This window comes from Canis lupus, chromosome 11 (genome assembly GCF_048164855.1).
Source record: "Canis lupus baileyi chromosome 11, mCanLup2.hap1, whole genome shotgun sequence".
NCBI lineage: Eukaryota > Metazoa > Chordata > Mammalia > Carnivora > Canidae > Canis > Canis lupus.
The window spans coordinates 13,577,661-13,600,540 of NC_132848.1; the positions used below are offsets into that span (position 1 = coordinate 13,577,661).

Below are 22,880 nucleotides of genomic sequence, written 5' to 3' on the forward strand. Positions count from 1 at the left end.
AAAAATATTGACCATTTCGGGACACCTGGGTGGCTCAGCGGTTGAGTGGCTGCCCTCACCTCAGGACATGATCCCAGTGGAGTTCTAGGATCCAGTCCCACATTGGGGTCCTGTATGGAGCCTGCTTCTCCTCCCTCTGCCTGTGTCTCTGCCTCTCTGTGTCTCTCATGAATAAATAAATAAAATCTTTTTTTAAAAAAATATTGAACATTTCTTAGAATGTATAATTTGTTACTTGAAAGTCCTTTCTTATTTTTTGATATAATCTTACCACATTTTTGGTAAAGATTTATTCATTTGAGAGGGAGAAAGTATGTCCACAGGCATGCATGAGCTGGGAGGTGGCACAGAAGAGAAGGGAGAGAATCTCAAGCAGACTCCCTGCTGAATGTGGACCCCTCTGCAGGGCTTGATCTCACGACTCTGAGATCATGACTTGAGCTGAAATCAAGAGTTAGGTCGCCCAACCAACTGAGCTGCCAAGGGATCTCAGTCTTACAACATTCTTAATTTTTTTGAGTGTAGCTAACACACAATGTTACCTTAGTTTAATCTTAACATATTTTTAATAAAGAAAGGTATTTGTTTCAAACAGTGAGTAACTGATTTCTCTATTTTTCAGAATAAATTTGCCTTGGGGGGGGATCCCTGGGTGGCTCAGCGGTTTAGCACCTGCCATTGGCTCAGGGCGTGATCCTGGAGTCCCGGGATCGGTCCCGCATCGGGCTCCTTGCAGGGACCCTGCTTCTCTCTCTGCCTGTGTCTCTGCCTCTCTCTTTCTCTGTGTGTGTGTGTGTGTGTGTGTGTCTCATGAATAAATAAATAAAATCTTAAAAAAAATAAATTTGCCTTGGGTACTTGAATGGTGATTTGGTTATCTTTTTATTACTAAAGCTAGTGTCATTGGGACTATATATTGGGAAAACAGCATTTATTGCCTCTAATCCACCTATTTTATTGTTGAGGGGAGAAGGTGGGAAGCATGTACTGGATATTTTCCCCTACTAACAGACAAAATAAAAAAAAAGTAAAAACTAACAGACATACTTAGTTTTGACAAAATAAACATTAATTTGTAGCATTTTAATTAAAAACTGAAAATGTGCATGCTAACAAATCCAATCTTATTAAACAGTTGCAACCCTGTCACGAAGACAAACAAAGCCCTATTTTATTTACTTTTGGTTTATTTGTAGATGGAATGGAAAAAGAAAAAAAGATGATCTCTTTTGTCCTTTGAATTTTTTTAAAAGAATTTATTTATTTGAGAGAGAGAGACAGAGAGCACAAAGAGGAGGAGAGGCAGAGGGAGAATCAGATTCCCTGCTGAGCTGGGAGCCCGATGTAGGGCTTGATTCTGGGACCTGGAGATCACAACCTGAGCCGAAGGCAGCCGCTCAGCCATCTGAGCCACCCAGGTGCCCAGATTTTTTTGAGTCAACTAGTGTAAAGAAAGAAAATATTTGAAGAAGCTAACTAATATTAATAGCTAAATCATTCCAGTGGCCTGTGGTATTCCAAACTCATGCTTTTCATTTGCATAATCATACTCCTCTTTTTTTTTTTTAAGATTTTATTTATTTATTCATGAGGGACACAGAGACCGAGAAGAGAGGCAGAGACACAGGCAGAGGGAGAAGCAGGCTCTATGCAGGGAGCCTGATGTGGGACTCGATCCCGGGTCTCCAGGATCACGCCCTGGGCTGAAGGGCGGCGCTAAACCGCTGAGCCACCGGGGCTGCCCCATACTCCTCTTTTAGCAGAAATACCTTCCAAATAATAAGACCAACCCCCCCCCCCCAAATTAGACCAAAGATACTGGTATAGAATGGTATATAGCAGGTAATTCAGGTGTTATTCAAAGAAAATACCAATTTAATATTAGGCATCTTTTAAAGTTAAAAATTACAAGAGCTTAGGGAAAGGTTTAGAATCAGAAATCTAATATAAATAGAAGTCTCAATGCAAGAAATCTGTTCATCTTCACCTAGGCCTATGCCAAGACTGTAGAACTTCAAGGAATGACATAGCTTGGTAGAAATAATACAGCTTGGCAACTGAGTGGCCCAGTTAGACTCTTGAGGTATCACATCTGGTATAATTACAATCCAAATGACAGTCTTTGAATCTATGTATTATGAAAAGGAGGACATCTGGTGCCAGTTAAGTCTTGTAAGTATACTTGCTCACTTAGAAGCCATGTGATAACATGGCTTCTAAGATAAATTTTGTGACACCATATGCTAAATTTTAAAGCATTTTTCATGAAATAACTCAGTGTTCAGACCAATCTAAGTAATAAATTTTGACCTCCATTTAAAAAGATAATCTTAATAACTATTAAGTAACATGTTAATTAGTAAAAAGATAGGATTATTTGGTTGTAGTTTTATTTGATATGTTTTTATGTTGAAGAAATTCAGGGGGGGATCCCTGGGTGGCTCAGCGGTTTGGCGCCTGCCTTTGGCCCAGGGCACGATCCTGGTGTCCCGGGATCCAGTCCCGCGTCGGGCTCCCTACATAGAACCTGTTTCTTCCTCTGCCTGTGTCTCTGCCCCCCGCCCCCCCATAAATAAATAAATCTTAAAAAAAGAAAGAAAGAGAAAGAAAGAAAGAAAGAAAGAAAGAAAGAAAGAAAGAAAGAAAGAAAGAAAGAAAGAAAGAAAGAAATTCAGGGGCTAAGTATGTTGTAATTTTGAAACATTATCTAGTACTTATTCATTCATTCAACTGGAACTTACTGAGCACTTAGTATAGACAGTGGGGCTATAGCAGTGAAGAAAACAGTCTTTGCCCTCTATGGAGTTTACATTTTGTGGTGTCTATGGAGTTTACATTTTGTGGTGTCTATGGAGGAGAGAAACAGGGAATCCAAAAATAAGTCAATATGTTACCATGCTAGTTGGTAATAAGTCATTTGAGAGTAATATAGCAGTATAAGAAGAGAAAGGGAAAAAAGAGGGCCATTGTGGGGTAGAGGTTTACCTGTTTTATAAAAGATGCTCAGGAAAGTGCCCAATAGTAAGTGAGGAAGCAAGAGTATCTGGAGAAGAATGTTTCAGATCGGACAAAGTTTGCAAATGCCCTGAAGTAGGAGCATGCTTAGTGTCTTCAGAAACAGCCAGGAGGAGGCCAGTGTGGCTGGAACACAGGTACCTGAGATCAGATGTGGAGCTGGAAGGGCAGGAAACAGTATTAAAATATTTAGTATCTTGTAGTCCAGGCCATTAGAAAGTCTCTAATTTTATGCTTTCAGGGAGAATAGAAGGAGACATGCAAGATTTTGTCTGGAAAAGTTGTGGACAGCTTTGAAATGGGCAAAAAATGATAAGCAGGTTTTTATCTTGCTCATCCATTGGATTTACTGCTGTCTCATTTTCTTTGAGTTACTTTGGAATTCTATAATTTGTAGAAAACTGTTAAAAAATGTGCACAATTCTTAGTCATAGGAATGCAAATTAATTGTGACCAGTAGAATACAATTGATTATTGCCCTGTGAATATACCCATTTTACATCTATTTGTAAATTCACACCAGAATTCCCTATTATTTGAGGGTGTGTGGTTCTTAGAATTTTTCTTTGAATCTGTTGTAACATTTTAATGACTCCCTTATTAGTTAATGACTTAAATGATATCTTGGACATATGTTTATTTTATGTTGTGTGTGGGTCATGATTTTTTTTATCATTAAAAAAATTCAGTAACACTTTTTGATAGAAGTAATCTGGTTGCTCCGTTCAGAGAAGACTGGAGCAGGGCAAGAGCAGAGGCAGAGATTAATGAGAAGCCTATTGCAAAAATTCAGACAAATGATGGTAACTTGAACCAGAGAATTAGTGGTAGGAATGCTAAGCAGTGGTTGAAATTGGTATGTATTTTTTTTTTAAGATTTTATTTATTTATTCATGAGAGACAGAGAGAGAGATTGAGAGAGAGACAGAGACACAGGCAGAGGGAGAAGCAGGCTCCATGCAGGGAGCCCGACGTGGGACTTGATCCCAGGTCCCCAGGATCAGGCCCTGGGCCAAAGGCGACACTAAACTGCCGAGCCACCTGGGCTGCCCAAAATTGGTATGTATTTTGAAGGTAGATCTATCTGAAAGGATTAATAGATGGAGATAGATTTTGAAGATAGATCTGAAAAGATTGATAGATTACATAGTGAGAGAGTGAGGTGTCAAGGATGACTATAAGATTTGGAGGTACTAATCATAATAAAATTTAGTAAAGTTAAAGAGATCTTTTTCCTAAAAATTAGTAAAAAAAAATCCTTTTCCCTTTTAATTATTTTTAGGTTGGTAGTTTTTGTTTTCTGTTCTTAGGAATTTAGTTGGTTTGAGTAAGAAATGTAAAAGCTCGTTACCATGGCTCTTTTCTCATAAGGTATTTTCTCCAGTGGTTAGAGTGCCACATATAATTACTATATTGAAAATATAGTAGCAACTTGTATCAGTCAAGGTTCTGGCAAGAAATAGGACTAGGACAAGTGTAATAGAAAAGAAGTCAGTGAAGGGGTTATTTGCAAAGTGTAGGCAGGTTAAAGGAAACCAGCAAGTAACGATGACCAGGTTAGCTAGCGATAGCAAGAAGCTGTTACCGCTTCTGTTTTAGTATATGTGCTGCCGAAGCGAGCACCTGTTACCGCTTCTGGATCTGAACGGGACAGTGGAGGGAATGATTACTTGAAGCAACAAAGGCCATACTTACGGGAGAAGGTTGCCTGATAGGAGCCGTCAGAAAAGCTTTAGTAGGGACTGGAGCCACAGCCAGCCTGGTCTCTTGGCATTCCATGCAGCTCAGGCTTCTAGCGAACAGAGCAGAGTGGGCTCTGGAGGGTCAAATGGAAAATAGCCAAAATTGCAAATAACTTTTAAACTCTACCATAAAAATAATGAAACAAATTGATGTGCTTGAGCTTTAAAAAGAAGAATTACTTTTTTAGTAGTAGTCATAAAAACTCAGTTGAGTAGTAGTTTAGTTTAATGACATTAAACTAAACAAGATTATTACAGCTAAAAATCAAACATAAAATTTGGTTAAGACTTAAAAGGTGTTTTTTTTTTTTTTTGAAGATTTTGTTTTTTAAAATAATCTACACTCAGCATGGGGCTTGAAGTCTTTTTGATTTAGTCTTGGAAGTGTGTTTCTAAATTATCCATTTCTTCTTTGTCCAATTTGTTGGATTATAATTGTTCATAGTAGTGTCTTACGATCTTTTGTATTTCTGTGGTATCAGTTGTAAGTTCTCTTTCATTTCTGATTCTTATTTGAGCCTTTTTCTTGGTGAGTCTAGGTTAAATTTTGTTTGTATTTCCAAAGAACTAGCTCTTAGTTTCATTGGTCTTTTGTTTGTTTGGTTTTTTTTTTTTTGTAGTCTCTCTTTCATTTATTTGCACTCTGATCGTTATTATTTCCTTCCTTCTAATTTTGAGCTTTGTTCTTTTTTTTTTTTTCTAGTTCCTTTAGGTATAAAATTAGATTGATCTTTCTTCTCTTTCTTGAGGTAGGCCTGTGTCATTATGAACTTTCCTACTAGAACTGCTTTTGCTACATCCCATAGATTTTTGGATGGTTGAATTTCCATTTTCATTTGTCTCAAGGTATTTTTCTTTAATTGTCTTTTTAATATCTTCATTGGCCCTTGGTTCAATACATGTTTAATTGTCACACATTTGCAATTTTTCTAGTTTTCTTCTTAACTAATTTCTAGTTTCATACCATTGTGGTTGAAAAAGATGCTTTTTATTTCAGTCCTCTTAAATTTTTAAAAAGATTTTATTTATTTATTTGAAAGAGAGGGAGTGCACACAAGAGGGGGGTGAGCAAAGGGAGAAGCAGACTCCCCGCTGAGCATGGGGCCCGAGGTGGGCCTTGAGTCCAGGACCCTGAGATCATGACCTGAGTGAAGGCAGACACTTAATTGACTGAGCCACCCAGGTACCCCTCAGTACCTCAAACTTCTTAAATTTGTTAAGATTTGTTTGGTGGCCCAAGATACGATTTATCCTGGAGAATGTTCCCTGTGTACTTGAGAAGAAACTATATTCTGCTGCTTTTGATTAGATTGTTCTGTATGTATCTATTAAGTCCATGTAGTCTAATGTGTCATTTAAATAAGTATTTCCTTTATTTTCTGTCTGGATTATCTATCCACTGATATAAAATTCTCTGCTATTACTGTATTGCTATCAATTTTTGTCTTTAGGTAATATTTTCTCTATATATTTAAGTGCTCCTTTGCTAATGAATAAATATTTACATGTGTTATATTCTCAAATTGATCTCTTTATTATTATGTAATATCATTGTTTTTTATTACACTTTTTGTCTGATAGGAGTATGGCTATACCAGCCTTCTTTCCATTTCTGTGTACATGAAATGTCTTTTTTCCATCCCTTCACTTTCAGTCTCTGTATGCCTTTAGATCTGAAGTGAGTCTCTTGTAGGCAACATATAGATGAGTCCTTATAAAAAGAAAATGTATCAGTCATTCTTTGATGATTGGAGAATTTAGTTTACTTACATTTAAAGTAATTATTGGTAGATATGTCTTTATTGCCATTTTATTCATTGTTTCCTGGCTGTTTTTGTAGTTCTTCTTTCTTCTTCTCTTACTCTCTCTTCCCTTGTGTTTTGATGCCTTTCTTTAGTGTTGTGTTTAGGGTTTTTTTTTCATTATCTTTTGTGGCTCTGTTATAGTTTTTTGCTCTGTGGTTACCATGTGGTTCATATAGAACAGCCTGTATATTTAACAGTCTATTTTAAGCTGACGGCAAGCTTAAATTTAAATGCATTCTAAGAGCTCTAGACTTTTGCTTCTCCCTTCCCACATTTTATGTTTTTGATGTCATATTTTACATCTTTTTATTTGGTGTATTCCTTAACAAATTATCATAGTTGTAATTAATTTCTACTTTTGTCTTCTTCATTCCAGCTTACAAGTAGTTATATTTTCACCTTTACCAGTGACATTTTTACTTTGTGTTTTCTTATTAGTTGCTCTTTTCGTACTCTTTTCCTGGCTTTAACTTTTGACATTTTAATTATAAGGTGTCTTGGTGTGGACCCTTTGGGTTCATCTTAGTTGGAACTCTCTGTGCCTTCTACATCTGGATGTCTGTTTCCTTATCCAAGCTAGGGAAACTTTCAGCCATTATTTCTTCAAATAAGTTTTCTGCCCCTTTCTCTTTCTCTCTTCTCCTTTTGGGACCTTTGTAATACAAATGTTGCTTTGCTTGATTTTTTTCTTATCAGTCCCTTAAGCTGTCCTCACTTTGAATTGATTGATTGGTTGATTGATTGATTGTTGCTCTGTTTGGGTGAGTTCCACTGCTCTGTCTTCCAGGTTGCTGATCCTTTCTTCTGCTTCATCTAGTCTGCTGTTGAACCCTTCCAGTGTGTATTTCATTTCATTATATTCTTCAGCTTGGTGACTTCTGTCTGGTACTTTCTTATATTTTCCATCTCTTTGGTAAAGTTTTCACTGGTTCATCCATTCTTCTGATTGGTGAGCTTCTTTATGACCGTTACTTTGATCTCTTTATTAGGTAAATTATCTTATCTCTTTTTTATTAAGGTCTTTCCTGGGGTTTTATCTTGTTCTTTCATTTGGAACATATTCCTCTGTTTCCTCATTTTGCATATCTTTCTGTATGTTTCTATGTAGTAGATAAATCACTTATCTCTCTCAGTCTTGAAGGAATGGCCTTGTATAGATGATGAACTTATTGTTAAACCTTGCTCTAGCTCTTGGTTGTTTCTGAAACTTTTGTGATTTTCTGAGTAGTCTGATTTACTCTCGATAGGTCCTAGTTGATGAGAATGTGCCAAGACCTGCCAGTGTTCCAGAGGGAGTGATCTCAGTCAGTACCTGTTTCAGGCCCATTGGAAGCCAGATTCTCAGGCTTTTGAAGTATGAGAATATATATAGTCTTGAGGGATTTGTAGTCATAAACCCTGCTGACTTCCAGACTAGCAGATCTGGAGGTGTCCCATGGGCCACACTTGCAAAAATCAGGGCTTCAGAGGAGTCTGAAAGCTCATTTCTAGGAATTACCAGCAATCCGTGGTACAACCCACGGAGGGTACACAGATGGTTTCTCCCTGCTTATGTTCCCTGAAAGCACCTCTGTAACCCCTGTGGCAAACCTGAATCCTGTCTCTCCTGGTACTGAGGTTATGTTTCTGTTTGCTGTCTGTGCAGTGCCTTGGGTGCAGTAACCTGCCTAGAACTGTCTTTCTGATTTTTATAGTCCTGTGGAGTCCCTTTGGCTCCCAGGGCCAGGTGATCAAGGGACATCCCCTGTGTGGACTGTGCTTACCCATGGGCTTTAGTCAGACTGCTAGAGAGTGCCAAGGGCAGAACAAGCCTATAGTTGTAGCAAGGCAAGAAGCTTTAGGGGTGGGGCATGCCCATGGCTTTGGCAGGCCTGTGTCTGCATGTGCCTGCCTGCAATGGTAACGTAGAGGGAGAATGTGCCACAAGAATGGCACTTGCTGGGATCTCTCTCCGCAGAGAAACTCCCAACTGGTCCTTGCTTCTCTAGCAGATACTTTAAGATTAGTGAATAAATCTCCTCCACATATAATCCAGTTACCTCTCAAACTGCTGCATTTGTACTGGATTTAGGGATAAGTGGTAAGACAAGGGATAAGATCCCCACAGCTCCCCAGGTTCCCTAGACATAAACCCTATTGGTTTCCAGAGCCAGATATTTGTGGGGACTTGTCTCTCTGGTGAAGGCCCCAAGATTAGAGTGCCTGAAGTTGGGCACAGGCTTTTCACTCTGTGGGGAGAGGCTCAAACTATGAGATTGCTCCTTATTGTGGGTGGTTGTGGTGGGGGTTGAGAAGGTAGGATAGTTGGTAAGACTGTGTCTCTGCCTCACTTCCCTAACTGTATGTGGCCCTTTTATCCCTTCTGGAGGGAGCTGTTCAGATAGCTAGTTTTTAGTTTTTTAGTGGGAATTTTTTCATATATAGCTGTAGATTTGGTATGTCCATGGGAGGAAGTAAGTTCAGGGTCTTCCTATGCATTCTCTTGGACCACTTCCTAGAAATTTTTATATCATATTTAATGTTTTCCTTTGGGGTGCCTGGGTGGCAGGTGGTTAAGCATCTGCTTTAGCTCAGGTCATGATCCTGGGGTCCTGGGATCAAGCCCCACATGGAGCCCCATGTCAGGCTCCTGGCTCAGCAGGGAGCCTACTTCTCCCTTTCCCTCTGCCCCTTCCCCTGCTTGTGCTCTCACTCTCTCTCAAATAAATTAAAATCTTAAAAGAAAAATATTTTACTTTAGACTCACAAGGTTAAAAACACATTTTATTGGGAGCACGTGGGTAGCTCAATTGGTTAAGCTTCTGACTCTTGATTTTGGTTCAAGTCATGATTTCAGGGTGGTGAGATTGAGCCCCACATTCAGCAGGGAGTCTGCTTGAGATTCTCTCTCTCCCTCTCCCTCTATCCCTCCCCCCTGCTCATGTGTGTGTGCTCTCTCTCTCTCTAAAATAAATCCATCTTTATAAAAAAGGCCTTTCTTTTTTGTGTTTTACTTAGAATTAATTGAATATGATTTTTAAAAATTCAAAGAACCATTATATTTCTAAATATTTAAGAGCTTTTTTTGTTGTATCTTTCCCTTTGTCCTTTTAATGCAAGTGTTTAAAATTTAGTTTAGTCCTAGAAAATTACTTCAACTGAAAAAAGGTAGGGGCATCTAGGTGGTTTAGTCGGTTAAACCTCTGCCTTGGCTCAGGTGGTGATCCCAGAGTGCTTGGATTGAGTCCCGCAGGGGATTCCCTGCTCAGCGGGGAGTCTGCTTCTCCCTTTCCTTTTTTTCCTCCTCCCCTGTTCGTTCTCTCTAAATAAATAAACATAAATAAATACATAAATAAAATATATATTTTTAAAGATTTTATTTATTTCTTCATGAGAGACACACAGACATACGTGAGAGAGAGAGGCAGAGACACAGGCAGAGGGAGAAGCAGGCTCCATGTAGGGAGCCCGATGTGGGACTCGATCCCAGGTCCCCAGGATCACGCCCTGGACTGAAGGTGGCACTAAACCGCTGAGCCACTGGGGCTGCCTCATAAATAAAATCTTAATAAAGGTCAAAGTCATCTCATCAACTTCAGACTAGTAGTGGAACATTGTTAGTGACTGGGAACTCGGTTCTTTTTAGAAGATGAAGTCTGTTTTATTCTCACAGACTTCTGGGGTTTGGTCCAGTTTCTGTTTTCAGGAGCAAGGAGCAAGTTAATTCTATTATTCCATGAGCAGAAAGAAATTTGATGACAGCTGACTCTTTCTGCTCTGCTTTTCCTTACTGCTAAATAACTCTTTTCTTCAAAACTAACTTTCCCTGGTTTCTGCAGTCTTACCAATTAGACACTGTTTCTTATCCCATCTCACCTTGAATCATTCTGTTCCCTAGGCTTTTGTGATGGCACAGTCTTGAAGATTTTCTTTTGGGTTCTTGGACGGTGCCTGTCCAGTCTCTTTTGTGGACTTCCCCTTCCTCTGAAGTTCTCTTAAATACTGGTATTTGAGTTTCTGTAGGTCTTACTTTTCTTCTCATTGGGCACTCTCATCTTGTCTCATACCTTGCATCCGTAAGTTGATGACCTAGATTTATATCTCCAACTCAGATCTTTTTCCCACCTCCGTACCTGTATTTCTGTTTGCCTGTTGCCTATTCCCAGATGGATATCTCAAAGGCATCACAATGCATTCAAAACTGGGCTTACCTACTTCTCTAAGCCTTGTGTCCTTCCTGTGTTGTCCAGCCCAGCTCAGTAAATGTACATTCCTTGAGTCTTGCTTTCTTCCCCGTTTAATCAGTCATCAAGTATTATTAATGCTAAATTTTATGTTTTGCTCTAATCCATCTTCCTCCTTTTTCATTGTTTACTACCCTAATTCAGACCCACCCCACAATTTTTATGACTGCAACAGCCTCCAAACCTGTAATAACTATAAGAAGTTGTTGTTGGTGGTGTTTTTAAGCTTACCTATGAGGAAACATAGATTCAGAGAGGTTAAATATGAATTCAGATTTCTGTTGCCCTAAAACCCATGATATTTTCATTCTGTCATGCTGCCTTCTGGCATTATCAGAGATTGATACTGCCTTCTGCTGGAGGCATTTAGAATGCTAAAAACAAGACCTTTCATTTTAGATTCTGATATGGCATACTAAAATATATTAAGACAGCAGAGCTGTTGTAGGCCATTTATCAACTATATGAGAATTAAAATCTTGCCTTAGCTGCATTATGCCTTACATATCGCAGGATTCATAGTTTCAGAGATTTCACATTTGTAATTTGCATGTAGAAAATATTTAAGACTTTGACAAGAATGTTACACGTAACCTAATTAAATGAGACTAATATTCTTTGTAGCTAACTGTTGAATTAGGTTCACAGATTTCTTTTTGAAAAAGTAAAGTAGATAGCTTTTCAGCCAGTACTGGTGGAAAAAATATTGTGAAAGTGAGACAGGGTAAAACATCTTAAAAATTCTCACTGTTTTCTATAGACATTTGTTTTCTCCACATTTGCCTTTAAAAAAGAAATATTCTCACCATTGCTTTAAAATTATATTTTATCTAAGTTGTGCTAAAAGGGAATATCCCCAGTGATTTTAGCTGTACTTTTGAAGATAGTTCTTCAGAATTACCTTGACCTTGGATGATTGATATCCTGAGGTTAAGATCAAGACTAAAGGAAAACAAACCATAAAACAGTACACACTGTTTTTGTTAAAAGTGGTAGACAGGGAAAGTATTCTAAATTTGGCTTTTAGTAAAACTTTGATTAATTTTTTCACTTCATTTCTCCACTTGAAGAATGAAGAAAATAGTTCCTAGCAGTCTACACTGAAAGATTTCTCTAGACAAATATTTATCAAGACTCAAAAGAACACTGGGTTTTGTACTCTCTGAAATCCTGTCACTTGATGGTAACTATCTTCTAGCATCTGAGAAGGAGCAGAGAAAAAAAAATTTTTTTTAAAGATTTTATTTATCTATTCATGAGAGACACACACAGAAAGAGAGAGGCAGAGACACAGGCAGAGGAAGAAGCAGATTCCATGCAGGGAGCTCGACGTGGGACTCGATCCCGAGACTCCAGGATCATGCCCTGGGCCGAAGGGAGGCACTAAACTGCTGAGCCACCCAGGGATCCCCGAAAACAAATTTTCTTAACATAATTCCCTTCATGTTATTTGTAATGAGTTGATAGTTTTCATTGTATAATATACTTCATTGATTCTAAGAGACTTTTTCCAATTTTATTTATAGAAATTTAGGCCTACTTACAATCAATGTGTAAGTACAAGTATGTCTTAGTTCAACTGGCAACTTCTTTTCTTACTGGTGTATAAATTATTAGCCTTGAAATCAGTTGTGTCTTAGCTTTGATGAAAAACAATGTGTATCTCCATTGGTATTCAAAGTAATAACAACAGCAGTCATACATTGTTATTGTGGCCTCAATACCTGAGGATCACTTTTGGTCACCTTTATTTTCTTAAACATAACTATGACTAGAAAGTAAGCACATAAGCCTTTTGATGCTTAAAATTGCTGTAATGAAGCTCATGAAGTAAATATCATATATTTTAACATAAAATATTCCATTGTCTGAGTACAGGGCTGTATTTTGCACCTATTCTTAATATGTTTAGTTGTCTGATTATAGAGTTCACAAGAATTCAAGAGTAAAAAAGAATGCACATGCATGTTTAAATGACAGTTCTAGGACCTGCTGTACTATCAACTGAGAATAAGGGTGACCATAAAAAAATAATTTAAAAACTTTTAAAAAAATGACATAAAACCCAGAACTGGCCATATAGTGCTATTTCAGTAGGGACAGACAGCCTGATACAAATAAATCACCCTGATTACAGCTTGGAAGAAATTCTGTCAAAATGTGGTCTCTCTGATTCCACTGGCATTTCCTCTAAGGGACAAAATGTATTTTATTTTTTCATTTTTGAGTGAGAAACATTTGTTATTGATTAATTTCCCCCTCTTATTGCTTATTAGAGTTTTAGAACATATTTTGCCCTGAAAATATCTGAATAATAACTTTTGTGATACCTTTCAGATATTCTGAAATAAGGTTTCAGATATTTCAGATATCTGAAATAGAGACCCCGTGGTCTCTAGATCCTGATCATCCTGGAGTGACATTTTTAGGCCTTAGGGCTAAGAATTGAGCACAGGTTGTAAGAAGGTGCTAGAGAAGGAAAAAGAGGAGAAATACCTAAAGAGCATAACATGGTACTAAAAGTGTTCCAAAAGCTTTCAGTGGGCAGTTGTGCACCAGATGTCCAACTGCATTTCTATTATTTTTTTAAAGAATTTATTTATTTAATCTGTGTTCCACCAACTGAGCTAATCAGGCACCCCCAACTGCATTATCTTTGTAATAAACCCAAGCTATGTATCTCCACAAAGTCTTAGTATTACAGGAGCCTTTCAGGACATTGCCCTAAGACATGAATTCTGAGCATAACTTTGCTGGCTGTGAGCACCTTTAGCCTCAAAGTGGATGTTAAGTTCTGTGTATTGGCAGGTTTCCAGCATTTACTAATTAGGTTATGCCTACTTAAATACTCCTGGCAATTTCCCTTGGCCACTGCATTCTTCACACTCTGCCCTAACCTGTTTTGTATGCAGTCTGCCTTTGGGCTCTGCTCAGACATTTATAGCTTTTCTTTCAAAAGAAGTTTTTAATAAAGTATTGATTTGTATATTCTTTAGCTAATAATTTATTGTTGATTATAAAAGCAGTTTACACTGTAGAAAATATAAAGAGAAAAATTTGCTCTTCATCCTACCAATGGTGAACCAATGTTAATATTTTAGTGTGTTTTAGTCTAGTCTCTTTTTCTGGGTATATGTATTGCGTGTAGGGGTGGGAAAGAGAAAAATAAGTGTGAATGTTATTTTTAAAAATGAGAAGCCTCTTATATTTGCTACTGGGCACAGAGAGTAATTTTTAATGTAAGCTTTTTGTTTTCAGAACAATTTTAGAGTCATAGAAAAGTTGGAAAGATAGTACAGAAATTTTCCTGTGCCCTTTACCTGGCCTTCCCTAATGCGAATTTTATGTAACTATGGTACATATTTCCAAACTAAGAAATTAACACTGGCACAATACTATGAACTACAGATTTTATTTGGATTACCCTAGGTTATCCACTGATGTCCCTTTTCTGTTCCAGAATCCAATCCAGGATACCATATTGCATTTTATAAGAATAGTTTTCTTCTTTGTTTCCGCTTAACTTTATACCACAAACATTTTTTTTTATCATTAAGTGTTCGTTAACAGTGCTTATTAATGGCCCCATAAAAGTTCATCAAATGGATAGATGTACTCTGATGTAAATATTTCTGGTTACCTTTGTGTGTTGGGTGGCATTTGTGAGGTTGAGGAGTGTTAAGAAACACACATATCAACCATTTTTATTAGTGGTGTCCTTCAATCAGGTAATTTTAATGCTAGGTTATAACAGTAATTTTTTAATGCATTGCTTCAAAAGTAGAAAATAATCACGTTTATTTTCCTTTGAGAATATGTTTAAGAGCATTTTAGATTGAGTTAAATGCTGAAACTGATGAGCTATTCATGAAGCAATTTGTTTTGAGGGTTATTTAGAGTTGCTTGGCATTTGCCTAACCTTACTTTAGGCAGATTGTGTGTACGTTTTATATACACGTGCCAATATTTAGCCTTTTGAATACGAATCTAGTACTAGCATGATACCCACCTGTGTTTGGAAATTCAGATTTATGATATATTCTATTATATACTTAAATATTCGGTTTTGAAAATTACCACTTTATTTCCTTCTCTGATATCCTTCATTAATGTTTATTTAGTTCTAGGATAAGTATATAATAGAAAAAGCAAAGATACCTATAGAGATTTTTTTTTTTAAGATTTTATTTATTTATTCATGAGAGACACAGAGAGAGAGAGGCAGAGACACAGGCAGAGAGAGAAGCAGGCTCCATGCAGGGAGCCCAACGTGGGACTCTATCCTGGGTCCCCAGGATCAGGCCCTCGGCTGAAGGCGGCGCTAAACCGCTGAGCCACCTGGGCTGCCCCTATAGAGATTTTCTTGCATGTCTTGTATTATTTTGTGGATATTTACAGCTTGATTGATACTGAATGTGTTTCATATTTAACATGAAGTTTGAAGTTAGAGTGGCTTGTGTTTACTGTTTTGTTGTTTTACAGAATTAAGCCAGATGCTTATTAAGAACTATTTGGTGTACCTACTAAGCAAAATATAAATTCATACTTAGGTTTTACTGCTGTTGCTCAGTTCGATAAAGCCTCATAGGTTAAATATTTATTATGTTAGAGTTCAGTCTGGGCTAGTGGACTATTGTCTATTAGGAAACTTATAAACTAGAGGTTTATTATGAGGATTAAGCAATCATTTGTTAATTTGACACAGTTGTATGAGTTAACATATAGAAATGCCCGAGTTGAAGAATATGAACCTGGAATTCTAATATGCAGTTCTTACAGAAAATTGAATGCATCATCTCCATAAGATCAAATATATTTATTTCAATTTTCAGAGTTAATGATAAATGTTTTCTGGAGAATGCCTGTACTTTCTTACTGCTATCTTACATGTCTTCTTTCTGTGGTGCAGGCTATGGGTTTTTAGTGGAGTGAGTTACGTGATCTGTCACATAGAATGTTCATCACTTTGATGTTGCTGGAGGGCAGTATTTGATTTCCTTGTACATATTTTTATATCACAACATAAAGTACTAAACTAAGAGTTTCTTTGAGAGTTCCCAAGGTTGATGATATTTTTTTTCCTATGATTGAAGGTGTTGGGATTGTTGCCCATTGGGGCTAATTACATTATTGAGTTAGCTAAGGCAGAGTGACTCATCTGCTGAGTTTGCACATCTGTAGTTGTCTTTTTATTTCTTAGGTCAGAGATATGGACACTCAGACTTAATTGTATAAATTTCATCACCAGTGTTTCTAGGTACAAGTATATTTCAAGGTTATAGATGACTCCAGGATTGAATTATGACCAGTATAATTAAGATAGAGTGGTGTTTTATATCATCCTCCATTTTAATTTCTCTTGTTTTATTTTTAGCAAGGCATTTCAGTACCATTTTCTGAGTATTTGCTAAGTGCACACATATAATTGTTGATAGGTAGATAAATGGTAAAGATATAGCTATATAGATTATTTCATTTCATTCTTAAAGCCAAAATGTATGATTGAAAGGAATTTCTTCAAATTCAATGTGAAATATGAGGTTAAAGTGGGTAACTTTTTTTTAGGTCTGGAAGGAGTAGCTGAGATTTAGATCAGCATCCGTTAGTGACACACATTGCAGGCAGGTCCAAAGGCTGTTGGGAGAATGCTTATGTTTATAGATAGGTGCTGTGACTGATAGGTTAGGCTTTGGGCATCATAGACTGTAAAATACCATTAATTGTATTCTTAGGAATTAAAAGTTCTCCTTGTATGGATCCTAGATTCTTTTCCTCTATAGGACAGTATTGTGGTAAGACATTAGTGTCATCTTTAAGATTATAGGGGAGAATGGGAACTGTGGAAGTGCAAACTACCCCTTCATGAAATGGCATGATCCTGTCTTCCTACCTATCTCTTAATATTTTCCCATGCATACACTGCATTCCAGCTGTAAGGAATTACTTGCTGTGTCTGGAGCAGGCCATGTCCTTTTATGCTTCTGTGCTTTTGCATGTACTCTTCTTGATCTGGGTTGCCCTTGCCCTCGCAAACTCCCCTCAGTCTTTTAGGACTTGACTTAGAGGTTACCTTTCTCAGGAGGCTTCCTGTCATTTGTCTTTCCTTCTGCTGTGAAATAGATGTTCTGATTACACTGGCCTTTGGGCTTGTAACCCAATCATGTTTTCATTTTCTTGTCTGCCTCTCTCACTAAACAGTAAATTCCTTGATATCAGGGAATATGTGTGTTTCTTATTTCTAGCAATTAACTCAGTGCCTGGCAAAGAGAGTTGGTGCTCAGAATATGCTTGTTGAATACTTCAGTGTGAAGATGGAGAAGTGAATGAACTCAATTTTTTATTCTTTTATTCTCTCAATATTGATAACTTTACAAATCATTGTTATGTACTAAGTAATTTTTGCTGTCTTAAGTAAAATGGCTATATCTGAAATAAGGAAATGTTACTTTGCTAATATTTTAGATTTATCCACAGGAAAATGAATTGATAACAGTTTAAATATACATAAGTATGTGCTTAATTTTTCTTGATCATGCTGGTTTTACTTATCTCTTACAGAGAAAACAGAAATGAGAGGAATCTGGTTTAAATTGCAGTACCAGGAATTTAGATTAGACATAAAGAGTTTCCAGAAAATAAAGTACCAGATATTGAAGTGTGTAAGTAATGTAATTGATTTTTTGAAGAGTTTAAAAAGGAGGGTGGTGGTTAGATGGTTATGAATTGCAAAGTGACTCACCAACATAGTCCCTAGTAAAAGAAGAAACCTTAAGGAAGAAACATCTACTTAGAAATATGCAGATACTACCATATTCATGGATAGATGCTTAAAAGATAGTTGGGTACTTTTTTGGTTTTGTGTGTTTGTGTTTGGTTCAGATTTTCAGCTAACACGAAACAATATTGCAGGTTACTCTACACAGAAAAGGCTCTGGTTTTGGTGACTAGCAGACTATACAGAGAAATCTCTTCTCTTAGCTTGTTTTTTGTTTGTTTCTTAATTCTTCCTCAGGATAGGGCAGCCCAGGTGGCTCAGCGGTTTAGCGCCGCCTTCAGCCCAGGGTGTGATCCTAGAAACCAGGGATCGAGTCCCATGTCGGGCTCCCTGCATGGAGCCTGCTTCTCCCTCTGCCTGTGTCTCTGCCTCTCTGTGTGTGTGTGTCTCTAATAAATAAATAAAATCTTTTAAAAAAAGATTCTTCTTCAGGATAATATACATAATACAAAATCCTTAGCAATGCTAAGAATAAGCAGAAAACGAACACATACCAATAGCCAGTCAGACCATTGACCTAAAAGAACAAGGTTTTTAAATGTCATTCTCCTGATTGTTTTAATGTGATTGAATGTGGCAGTGAGCTGGGCCCCAAATTTAGAGTTACATTGCTGTGCTTCTAACTATAGAGATTCTGTCCTGACTACATTTGAACAGAACTACTGTAGTAGGAGCCAAGTTCACCCTCAGTGCTAGTGAACTGAAAGAGCAAATATACCTTCCTAAGCACCAAATTTATAATCACACTCATGAATAGAGTTCAGTGTTCTCTTTGCTTGTCATTCTGCAAGAATCATATTGGAATAATTTAAGACAGCTTTACTAAATTTATTAATGTAACTCTTGTTATGAGGATAGTGCTTAAGTTTTAGGCTTCTGTGCTTATAGTGCAAAAGGCTCCTTTGTAATACAAGAGACAGGATTTTACCTGTAGCGGTGATATAATAATTCCTTGTCTTCTTAAATGCTATATATTTTTCTAAATGTTTTGATAACTAGAATTTATTTGGTTTTTACCATAACTCTGTGAACTCTAGGTATCCTAATCTTGTAAATGAGGGCATTTAGGCACAGAAAGGTTGACTGACCGCCATCTAAAACATTGTTTTAAGATAAATTATTGTTATTATTTCAGTGGCTAACATTTACTAATTGCTTACTATTTACAAGGCACTGTTTTAAGCTTTTTATATATATTAATTAATAAGAGCTTGGGCTTTGGAGTCAGATTTGGATTTAATTCAGCTCTTCCTCTGATCAGCTGTTGACCTTGGGAAAGTGACCTAATTTCTTCAAGCCTTGGTTTCCTCATTTGGAACACAGAAATAACGATAGTACCTACCACATAGGTGGTTTTACAGATTGACATAATCCAACTGAATCTATGTCTAGTGTACAGTGAAGGCTTTAAAACCAGCTTGCTATTGAAAAATAAGATGTTAATAGATAATATTTAGTATAATTTTTAGCTTCTTGATAATTTTCCTGGTAAATCATTGTATTCTTCTGGATTATGGAGTAGTGGTTGATCTGATATAGGATGCCTATTTTACAAAGTAACATCCATGTTACAACAAAATTATAACTCCATACAATGTCTATAACTACCTCTTTCCTCTCATTACCTCCAAATCCGCCTTCTGCTAATGGGGAGAAACCAAAGACAGTTAAGAAGTCATGGATAGTCTCTAACACATTCATGTTTCAGAGTCAAATGCAGGACACCAATGGTCCACTGGATTATGTTCATTCTAGGAGTGCTGTGATATATCAGGTATCTGGAATTCAGAATGAGTTTTTGTATAGAAAGCATCCTTTTGAGTGAGGCGCATAAAGTCTTTCAATCTCTGATACAACTGACATGCTGAATATATGCATTGAAAAACAGTAGAAGCTAGAAGAAACTTCATAGTACTTTGGCAGTGCTGATAATCAAGAAATTAAAATGATAAAACTGAATATATATTGATACTCATAAAGTATAGGGGAATAGGAAGTATCAGTAATCCGTCTCCCCACCTAGGCAACAACTGCCTGGGCAGAATCTTGCATGACTGTTTGGTACTCTAGACTTATTGAAGACTTGCATCTACCAGAAGGCCTGGACACAAATTGTGATTAATTTCAATCAATCTCAGCTCTTGGAACAGCTACCCATCTTTTCCTCCCAGCCCTGTGCAGCTTACACACAGCTAGCCTTAGAGAGCCAAGATAGGCAAAAAAAGATCGTCTTTCCGAATGTCAGGGATTTGTGCTTGGGTTACTGATTGCTACTTCTGATCACAGAGGTGCACACAAGAAGTGGTAGCCACCCATTGTTGTACCTTCCCCCACTGTTGCAAATCCCTTCTCTCCATCTAAAGTGACTTCTAGAACACCTAAAGGGCTAGCACCTTCTTCTGCCCCATTCATTTTTCTCTTTTTCCCCTTTTGGGAAGCAGACATTAAGGACTACAACATTCAAAAACAACTGCATATACAGGGAAAATTCAGAGGTGACCACATATCCCCAGGAAAAGACCTAGGGAAGATCTGAAAAGACAAGACCTTATGTTTACATGTCAGACTGTTAACACAGAGACAGCCTACAACAATTAAAAAAAAAATTAAAATAGTGACAAAAAACAACAAAGGGAAGAAGGAGGAGAGAATCTGCGAGATTGATTGTATTCTTAGATTAAAATGTCCATTTATAACAAAAAAATCATAAAACAGACAAATAAGAAAGTATGGTCCATTAAAATAAACAGAAATTGCCCCTCAAAAAATCCTGATGATGACATATTACAGAAAGATGAGAAGAGTGGTCTTAAAGATGCTCAGAGAACTAAAGGAAAACGTGGAAAACAATAAAGAGAAATTGAATAGAAATTCTGGAGCTGAAAAGTACAATAACTAAAATGAAAAAATGAGGAATAGAAAGAAAACAGACTGAAGAAAAATGAACAGTCTGAGAGACCTGGGGGACACAGTGAAGTGGAACAACATACATACTATTGGAGTGCTAGGAGGAGAAGTAAGAAAGGAGCAGAGAGTTTTTGAAGAAATATCCCAATTTCCCAAATTTGATGAAAGACGCAAATATAAACATCCAAGGAGCTCTTTGCACTCTAAGTAATATTAACTCTGTCTTTAGTTTAGGTCATGGTCCCAGGGGCCTGGGATCGAGCCCTGCTCGGTGGGAAGACTGTTTCTCCCTCTCCCTCTACCACACTGCCTGCTTGTTCTCTCTTTCTCTGTCTAATAAATAAATGAAATCTAAAAAGAAAAAAAGCTACAGACCAATATTCCTTATTTTTTGGTAATATTTTATTTTTAAGTAATCTCTACACCCACATGGGGCTCAAACTTATTAACAGCCGAGATTGAGCCACATGCTCCACTGACTGAGCCAGCCAGATGTTCCCTAATATCTCTTATGAATTTTGACGCAAACATCCTCAGTAAAATACCAGCAAAGCAAATCCAGCCACATATTAAAAAGATTATATACCATGACAAAGCGGGATTTATTTTTGGAATGCAAGGGTGGTACAACATAGAAAAGTCAAGCAATGTAATACACCACATTCATGAAATGAAGGAAAAACTCCACATGATCTCAGTTGATGCAGAAAAGGCATTTGACAAAATTCAATATTTTTTTGTCATAGGAACATTAAAAAGACGAGGAATAGAAGAAAACTGTCTCAACATAATTAAAGCCATCTATGAAAAATCCACAGTGATCACACTCAGTAGTGAAAGACTGAAAGCTTTTCCTCTAGGATTGGAAAAAGGCAAGGATGCCGCTTTCATTACTTTTACTCAACATAGTACTGGAAGTTCCAGCCAGAGCAGCTAGGCAAGAAAGAGAAATAAAAGGCATCCACACTGTAAAGGAAGAAGTAAAATTATCTGTTTGCAGGTGATACGATCTTATATGTACTGAAAGATTCTACAAAAAAATTTTTTTTAAACTAGTAAACGAATTCATCAAAGTAGTAGTTTACAAAGTCAGTATGCAAAAATTAGTTACACTTCTCTCCACTAACAATGAATAACTGAAAGCAGATTACAAAAAACTGTTCCATTTACAGTAGCATCACAAAGAATAAAATACTTTGTAGGACTTAAGTTAACCAAGGGGTGAAAGACTTGTACAATAAAATCTGCAAAACGTTGCTGAAAGAAATTAAAGAAGACATAACTAAATGCACGCCATGTTCATGGATTAGATGTAATATTGTTAAAACGTTGGTGCTATTCAAAGAGCTCTGCAGATTCAATGCAACCCCTATCAAAATCCCAATGATGTTTTTTTCAAAAATAGAGAAACCTATCCTAAAATTTATGTAGAATCTCAAGAGAACCCCTAAAAGCCAAAACATTTTTTTTTCCAAAACAAAAAAAGAATAGCAAAACTAGATGACTCACACTTCCAGATTTCAAAATTTACTACAAAGCCACAGTAATCAAAACAGTATGGTACTGGCATAAAGACAGGCTTACAGGCCAGTGGAATAGAAGAATAGAGAATCCAGAAACAAACCCTCACATATGTGGTCAACTAAATTTTGACACAAGTGCCAATTCCATTCAATGGTGAAAGGGCAATATTTGTAACAAATGGTGCTGGGGAAACTGGATATCCATATGTGAAAGAATGAACTTGGAACCTCCTCTAACACATAAAAATTAACTCAAAATGGATCAAAGACCTAAATATAACATGTAAAACAATACAGTTTCTACAAGAAAACATTAAACAGAAGCTTCACAACTTTGGATTTGGCAGTGCTTTCCTGGGTATGACACCAGAAGCCTAGGCAACAAATAAAAAATAGACAGATTGGACTTTACAAAAAATAAAAATTTCTGTACATTAAAAAACACTATTCAACAGACTGAAAATAGCAGCCCACAGATTGGGAGAAAATATTTGTGAACCATATATTTGATAAGGGATAATATCCAGAATATATAGAGAACTTCTCAAAGTCCAAAACAAAAGAATATCCCAACTCAAAAATGGGCCAAGGACTTGAATAGACATTTCTCAAAGGAGATATATGAATGATTAATAAGCACATGAAAAGATGCTCAAGATCATTAATTATTAGGGAAATGCAAATCAAAGCTACATTAAGATACCACCTCACACCCATTATGATGGCGAATACCAACAAACAAAAACAGAAAGCATGTTGGTGAGAATGTGGAAAAGTTGAATTCTTGTGCACTGCTCATGGGAATATAAATGATGCAGCTGCTGTGTAAAACAGTATGGCAGTTCCTAAAAAAAAAAATTGGATTAACCATGTGTTCAGCAATATCATTT

General features: G+C 37.0%; 1 protein-coding gene and 1 long non-coding RNA gene across 9 annotated transcripts in view; one reads left to right on the forward strand and one right to left on the reverse strand.

Annotated features, from left to right (window-relative positions):
* Positions 1-22,880, forward strand: part of FRS2 (fibroblast growth factor receptor substrate 2) — a 106,986-nt gene that overhangs the window by 69,874 nt on the left and 14,232 nt on the right. For 4 of the 8 annotated variants that reach the window (XM_072843235.1, XM_072843233.1, XM_072843239.1 and 1 more), the window contains one exon: positions 17,344-17,444. The exons of the other annotated variants lie outside the window; for them this stretch is intronic. The gene's annotated coding sequence lies outside the window, so the exon portion shown is untranslated. The remainder of the gene's footprint in view (positions 1-17,343; positions 17,445-22,880) is intronic. 8 annotated transcript variants of the gene reach the window in all.
* Positions 3,039-22,880, reverse strand: part of LOC140642529 (uncharacterized) — a 41,800-nt gene continuing 21,958 nt past the window's right edge. Inside the window, exons 3-4 of the long non-coding RNA XR_012038965.1 lie at positions 4,711-4,831; positions 3,039-3,174 (exon numbers count right to left, since the gene is read on the reverse strand). This is a non-coding gene — a long non-coding RNA (uncharacterized lncRNA). The remainder of the gene's footprint in view (positions 3,175-4,710; positions 4,832-22,880) is intronic.